We start from the raw sequence: 8,157 nt of genomic DNA, 5'->3' as shown, positions 1-8,157 counted from the left end.
CATTTTACCAAGGATCATGGTGGTCAACACACTTTACAAGTAGGAATTTGGCCATCATAAGGGACAATTCTGCAGCAAAATATAGTTAAATTAACCTAGTGGATTCTTGCTATATCTCTGCTACTTTGTTGACCCTCTTGATTAAAAACAACCATTTTCCTCCTCGAAGGAGGAAAAGGCCAGAAATCAAAAGGCTGCTCAGATCATTAATAAAAAGCCTGATAACTACTTGATGAGAATAGACAAAGAAAGGTCGCCAGAGAGGGAGAAGGAGAGGGAAGGAAGGACTGCAGCTGAATTTCAGATGGAAGAGCATGATACTTTGGATAAGCCAGTAGTAATGCAAGGGAAGGAAGGGGATGGGCTAGTTGGGATTCCAGCTAGGAGTATCTTAACATTGTCCCCTCTTAACATTGTCCCCTCTAGCTGTTGACTTGAGTAAGATACTAGTGATCTCGAGAATTTGCCTAACATCTAAAACAGCACAAACAGATTAAACAGAAGCAAGCAGCTGAATGTTGGCTGTTTTGTATTGCTCCCTGCATCACCTCCATGCTGTCCTCTGCCCCTGATCTGAGATCAAGCACACAGCTCAGGAGAATCCAGGCTGGGGAAGCCCCCACACAGCTCTGCTCATAACATGGTTGCTTCTGGTTGTCTCTGATTTGTCTCAAGAGGGCACAGAGGCAGCAAGACACCCCCATCTACTCTCCCTCAACTGTGCTGAAGTGTAATTTCAAATATTTCTTTCCAAGAAGTCGCCAAGTCATTTTTTTATTCCCCTGTTGGGGATTTGTAAAGCTTATTTGAACTCCAGTGTCCCTGTGTTGGTGCAGTGGCCAGTGAATGCTTTATTTTACAGGGACATGCTGCCTCTCACACTGAACGTGGAATCTTTCCTGCAGAAATATCCCTATCTTGTGAAATTGGAAAAGCATGGCCAATATAGAGCAAATAAATCTATCTGCATGTGGACTTTGACTGGTATCAAACTGGCTCATTTATTGCCACAACTCATTGCTGGGAGATTTTTGTTCTGCTGTAGAGCTGCTAAATTCCCCTTGAGTACTATTAGTGTTGCTGCTTTATGTCTCTCTCCATGACACTACTCAGTGCAAGTTATAATTAACTCAGAGAAAGTAGAAGGGGATGGACTCTGTCTGTTTAGGGGGAGATGGGTACAGATTGGGAAAAGAAAATGCCAAATAACCTTTGAGCTTTCTGGTATCCCCTGAACCTCAATTATTTTTAGACCTCACCTTTCTACTGAGACAGCCAAAAAAAGCCTGTTGTCTGCTGCAAACTACAGCAATCAGCAACGATTTTCAGGGCTGAGGGAGGACTCAAATAACTTGCCTTGTGAGACCTTTGTACTGGCCTTTTGCACAAGAGTAGATTTAAGCATTGGAGAAACACAGAAGCCACCCCTGGCTGGGATCTTAGTATCAAAGGTGAAAATGTTCCCATTTTCCAGCAATGCTGGACAGTCCGGAGAACACTTTACTGCTTAACTATTAAAGATAGTTAAACACCAAATTGCAGGACCTACACTAGGCATGCTCCAGCTGAAGGGCTTGTAGGCAGCCCAGGGGTGCAAAGGCAGGCTGAGAGAAGGTAGCACAAGATTTCTGAAGGTGCGTGCACAAATAAAGGAGCCTAGCAAAGTTTCTTGTATTTCTTAGAGTACTGAATTGTGGAAGAATAAAAGGATAGAAAAAATAGCATACTAGTGATCATATATGCTTTGGACACAGAAATTATTCCCCTGGCAGCAAACAGTGAGTGCTAACATGGTCTTTGTGCTCAGCTCACAGAATCCTTGGAAGTTGACAAGGAAAAATAAAGTCTGCTTACTGACTTTGATGTCTCTCTTGCAGGTAAATTCAGCCATAAGCAACTTTATACAGCTGAGGAAACCTACTGAGTTCAGCAGGACCACTTTCATGGGCACATGACTCACATGGGCCCCAGGAATGCACACTCACAGGTGAAATAGTTGATACTTTTGAACTATTCAAAAAAGTGAGTTTCTGAACCAAGAAGCAATTTGAATAACTAGTGTGCTATTTTGATCTGCATTCTAATTTGAAATCTCATCATTATTTACATGATAAATATAAACGGTGCATTTGGAGTTGTTATAGTCCATCATGTAAATCCGTATTTAAGCATTATGAAAAAGAGGATTTGTGACTCAGTAGATCATATTAGCTCTAGGGCAGTTATTCCTGTTGATCAAATCTATTTTCTTACTGCCCAATGTGCATCAAGTCCATGTGATAAAAAATCCTTATGACATATTTACTGCTGTGTGAAATGAGGTGGTCATTTTTAATTCCTTTGATTTTTTTCCTGTAATATTCTAAGCAGCCTGGCATTCCCAGCGGAGAACAGCAGCCTTACTCTAGGTGGCTCTACTTTGATCTCAGCTAGATGGCCATGAATGATGAGTTGCCATAGGTTTAAAAAAGATTCCTAGAAATATTTTACACCTCACCTGATGATGCCTGTGATGCCTCCTTTGCACAAAAAAAAACCCATGTCAATTCCATATACTCCTTTCCCAGCCAAAACCATCAAGTGTGTACTCTCATTTCCCTTGGTTTGTGCCATCACCCAGACTTGTTCACCCCAATAGCCTGGTAGCACCCAGATCTGGTCTCCTTGCCCTGCAGCTGTTTCACTAAACTGAGTCAGTAGAAATGAGCTTGGCGGTCTCCTGTCACCACTGCTCCCTGGGACACTGTTGTCCTGCCAGCACTGACTCTACAGCCCTGGCTCACACAACCACTGGGTCTGCACCTCCAGAGGAATAGGCAGCCAAGAGGCACACCCATGTTCCTTCTGTTCCTCCCAGGCAGGCAGATTAAGGTATTTCCCACGTGCTGGAAAATCTCTACAGCTGGTGCTGAAGGGAGGGAGAATCTCTTCTAGCTGATGCACAGCACAGGATGCTTTTCTTGCTTCATGCTGGGCCAAAAAGACCAATTTCATTCTTCTTGCTGCTGCTGTCTATGTGGCATCAAATACACGTGCATTCAGAGGAGGCTTTCAATGTAAACCAGAGAGATCAGCTTTAGCATTTGACCATTCCTTCTTGTTTCCACCTCAAGGGCAATCAGAAAATACCTGCAATTCCTGTGACTTTATTTATATGGCACAAAGCTTTCAGGGACCGTTAATGAGCGAATGTTTTTAGGATAATTTTAACTGCCATAATTTTTTGTACACTGTCCTTGCACGTTTGAAGGGGGAACAAAGATGGATTTTTTTCCCCTCAGTCTCCTGCAGCAGAAGGACCCTCTGCTCTTTTCATTGTCTCCAGTTTAAAGTTTAAATTTTAAGCCTTGTTTTGCCAACTAAGGGATAACAAACTTCAGTCCAGATCATCAAAGATTTCTAGAAACCTACACACTTCAGAAAGCCAATGCTCTGTTATTAAAATTGGGATTATCTTCACAAAGCCCCAGTGGTTTTTGCTGATAGCCAAAGGTTGCACAAGACCCCCAGAAATCCTGTTTCCATCTGATATGAGGACAGCAAGCAGTGGGGCCACACCTGTGCACCCCTGGGTATTTTGACCTTCTTGAGTAAAATCTGAAACAATCTGAAGCTGGGAAATGGGTCAGAGAACGCTGAAGGAAGATGGGAAAGGTAAAACAAATGAAATGTTAGAATAAGGGCAACATTTTGATTAGCAGATGTCTGGTATTCCCACAGTGTTGTTACTTTTGTTTAAATATTTGAGTAATCACTTTTAGTTTAATAAACAAAACAGATGCAAAATCTGCAGCTAAGTGTTAGGAGTGTATGTCAAGGCACAACAGGCAACCTCCATCTCCACTGGGACTGTGTGTTTTGGTCCAGAATGGGAGAATTGTTGTTAAAACTGTTCCCAGATTATATCCCACTGGCCCTGATTACCTTGATGTTGGGAAAATGTCTCAAGGGACGTAAATTGCCTGGAATCATTTGCAACAGCTGCCAGCAACTGCAATTCTGTGTTATTACAAAAGCTATCTCCCTTCCTGGGAATTTGATTTGCAAAAATAGAAGAATTAATAGAAATAGAAAGAAAGGTTTTTAAATCAGTTTCCAAAACCAGGCACCCTTTTTTGACACAAGTATCCCTTATGCTCTCAAATGGGAATAATTATAGAAATGACTGTCACAAGATGGTACCTGCTTATGAAAAATAAATCTCTCCTTTAAATTTAGGCAGGCTCGAGTCAATATTTCTTGCAGAAGAAATCTCTCTTTTAAGCTCAGTATATTTTCTGGAACAATGGATATTGAATTGTGTCTGTTAATATAATCACTTGACATCTACCATTTTGCATATTTCGTGTTCCAATGAAACCTTCTCTGTATTGCTAATGAAATAATTTTTCTATGTTCTCAATAATCATTATTCTCTTTAATGAAAAGTTAGGGCAGATCTTTCAGTCCTTACATGTGGGAATAATTTCTACCCTCACATTGCTTTCTTGAGTTGCTTAAACTGACTTGAGTGAATTAAAGTTTTGTAGGGATGGCTTGTTCATAACTTAAGTGCTAATTGACATCTATTTCAGAACATGACATTCTGGAATAAACCCTACTGCAAGACATTATTGCAATTACGGTTTTTATAACAATTAGTGTAATTATGTTTGGGACAGTAACTAGTAAGTCACTGCAGTGGAATGTAAGGCAGTATCTCCTACCAGTTGCCTTTGAAAAATGGCAGAAAGATGTGTCCTGAGTCACACAGAACATCTCCCACAAATATGGTGAAACGAAAGGAGGCACAGGACTTGTCCATTAATTTTGAGGAGCAACTAATTCTATTGCTTGGAAATTTCAGAGTTCTGTTACCACAGATGAAACAAATTGTTGCACTTCCATGCCTTTGCATCAGGATACAGTGGTCAGCATGATGAGTGACTGGATAGATAAAGTGAGCCACTGGTGCTTTAATTCCTATCCCTGGCTCTGCCTCCTCTTTAACACCCAGGTAAATGTCAGAAGGGGACCCAGCTATTACAGATGACAAGGGGTAAATGCCTTCATGTTGTCCTCCAAAGGTTAAGGTTTACCAACCCCAGTTGGAAGCCACAATCTCCAATAACCATTAATCCACTAAACTCCAGTATGAGTGAACATATTTATGGCTGCAGTCACTAAAGGGTGAAATAAAGATTAGTTTTTAGTTAGGAACGCAAAGCTTTTTAGATCAATACAGACCCTCTGCTGAAATCAATCTAAAGTTTGGAATTTTTAAGTAAAGATTTACTGGGCTTCCTTGTACAGTTAATTTTCCAAAGGGAGAATAGTCTCAGCAGTGTTACATAGTAATCAAATTGAGTAAACACTAGTCAGTTCGTAAACTGACCTCAGTTATGCGCATAGCAAATGAGTGTACAGCAATAAAAATACCCATAATGTGGACAGTAAACTTGCCAATAAACAGGTAAAGCCAAAATGCACATATAGACTAACATGATAAAATATTAGTAGCTACATTTGCCTATTTGAAAACATAAATAATCAATAGACATTAATAATGAAGTTGTTCATGCATTTCTTTATTACTGTGCATATTAAGTGTTTCAATTATTTCTACTTAGTTTGATAGATAAATGTATATGTACATTTTGTGCCTTGAAAAGAACATAGGATTACTCTTCAAAACAACAGCTACTGTTTAGATGAAAGAACAAGTGGACTGGAAATACACAGCTTGTTATACCCCTCTGCTGTTCATGTTTGATGCATGTATACAATTTATTATGCAATTTCTTGAGATTTGACAAAGTAATTGTCTGGCAAACCATAGCTTTAATGATGGTTTTTCTGCTTCAGACAAAAGGTCTGAAGGTAGTGTAGGAAAATGACTTAATAGATCAGTGTCTATAAATGCTGTTAATGTGCATTTTGTATGTATATATATATATATATATATATATATATATTTGCAATGGTAAGCCAAGTTATTTTCTGAGTTACCGCACAATATGTTGTGAGATTCCATGTGGTAAATTCATTTTTGTCATCAGAGCTACTGCATGAAATCTTGTATGTTGAGCTGTAACTTCCAAAATAACTCAGGTCACTGCCCTAGTTTTAGTCTGGGTGTCTGTCACTGGGAGTCCTTGACAGTGGACATGAGGCTGTGAAAAAGCCTGGATGTTACAGTAGTGCCACACTGGCTTAAAAAAGACAAAATTTCCATTGTTAACCAGATTTTAAAGGGTTTGTCACTTGGCACTTAAAATCCATTCAGCTCTGAAACCAAAGCCAGGGAGCAATAAATAAATTTCCTTTTAATCTGGTTCTTTTTTAATCATCATCATAGCTATTCTTGAGACAAGCAGCACAGAAATCCCAAGTTTTTATTATTTTGAATAGTTTTGCAATATTTTGTAACTAAAATATGTCTCATTTGGAAAAAAAAATTAATTTCTCAGCAAAAGGATGCTATTAATTCTGCTTGTCTCCCAGTTTTATCATAGGTAAAATAGTAGCGGGCCAGATTCACAGCTTGCGTGAGCAGTTTCTGGGTCCACCAGGACTGTCCCTTTATATCAGCAATGAACAATGTCTGCTGAAGAGCTGTATCCAAATGAAGTTAAAATGGAAGCCTTTTCTTGTTTTTTCCTGGTGTTATTTCTCAGCCCTAGAATTTTTGGGATGCTTATTTATATCTTGGTGTGAATGAATAGGAGGCATTGGGCAGACAGGAAGATGTTATCTTGTGAGCAATAGGTACCTGAAAACCACCCAGGCAACTTGAGCCTAAGGGAAAAAAAAAAGATTCTAATCTCATGACTGGGCTTCAACATCAAATATTGCTTTGTTCTATTTCATCACCATTTTTTAGAATTAATGATATCTCTCTTCACACCCACTTTTTTAACCTTCCATACAGGGCTCATGAATGAGCTTGTTGATATCTGAGAAAACTACAGTCTCCTCTTCATCCTCTGGTGCAACAGAAATAGAGCTGCTCTTGATTTCCTCACTTTTCCCATTTGACGCTATGAAAACCTTTGAAAAGGTGCAGGGGAACAATTTCCAGCTGTGAATGGCTGGCATAACCTTCCTGACAAAGAAGAAAGCAGATGATCTGCTTGTATTCCAAGGCAACGTCACTCAGAGCCAAATAAAAGGATATTTTTATTATGTGAGCTAAATGCTGGGCTGAACGAGCTGGCTGGTGACACACAGAGCCCTGCCAGCCTTTCAGTGATGACTTCTTTTTGGTTTCTACTGCTTGGGCCAGGTTTGAACCAGAGAGAGCGGGACACAACTTCCCACTTTGCTGAGAAGCAGAGGAACACTTCAGCAAAGGAAAGGCATTCTTTTCCTTCTCATAATTCCCACCCCACCATCCCCCCACCCCCTGCCCGATTAAGGTGGTATTTTTACAATGCTACACCAGCCTCAGGTAGCTGTTCTGCAGTTGGAACAGCTTGTTTATCAGGGTAGCTAGTTGGGTTAAGTTGGAGCCACTGCTGGATTTCACCAAAATCACCCTCACCAGCTAGTGAGTGTCAGCACCAGTTAGGGGAAGAAGGCTTGACCTTCACTGACTATATAAAGTTAAAGATTACCTGGTTTTAATCTCATGGAGCCCTGTCTCTATGTTTTGTGTTTGTGCTGTTTCTCTCAGCAAACTAATTTGAATTATGAGGTTTTGAATTTAAGAATACAATTTGGGGAAGGGGAGAAGCAGCCCATTCACTGTTTCCCAGTGGTGCTAAGTCTGGTTCCTGAGAAAGCAATGACACATAATCTCCACAGAGAGAGCAAGAGAGATCACCTTCTTCCCCTCTGCAGCAGAACAGGCCTGTACTGTTGAACCACAGCCCTGGTCTACAAGCAGCCAGGTCACAAGGTGCTCTCTGTTGTCTTAGAAAGGTGGAGAAAAATGGAAGCCATAAGTCTTAACTCACCTTTCCTTTTACTTTTAACACATATGCCCCCAAAATTGTTAACGAATAAGCATCTTGGTGGTCAAAGCTAATGCCACAATTTATTTCACGTCATTATTCCACATGAAGGACTGAACACCCAGTGAGTCCTCTCTGCCACATCCAAAGGGAGAAGACAATCCTGGGACAGTTAAAATGGAGCACTACAGGAAAGATTTCTGTCCCCAGAGCACTTAGACTG

At 40.3% G+C, this 8,157-nt stretch overlaps 1 long non-coding RNA gene across 1 annotated transcript; it reads left to right on the top strand.

Moving 5' to 3' along the window:
• The first annotated feature begins 1,526 nt into the window (after positions 1 to 1,526).
• LOC134430242 (uncharacterized) lies at positions 1,527 to 7,376 on the top strand. Its single transcript, XR_010030778.1, has 3 exons — positions 1,527 to 1,634; positions 1,878 to 1,987; positions 6,911 to 7,376. It is a non-coding gene; the product is annotated as an uncharacterized LOC134430242 (long non-coding RNA).
• Positions 7,377 to 8,157: the final 781 nt, after the last annotated feature.

The sequence above is a fragment of the Melospiza melodia genome, chromosome 1 (assembly GCF_035770615.1).
Source record: "Melospiza melodia melodia isolate bMelMel2 chromosome 1, bMelMel2.pri, whole genome shotgun sequence".
In the NCBI taxonomy this organism is placed as follows: Eukaryota; Metazoa; Chordata; class Aves; order Passeriformes; family Passerellidae; genus Melospiza; species Melospiza melodia.
This window is presented reverse-complemented; position numbering and strand designations above follow the sequence as displayed.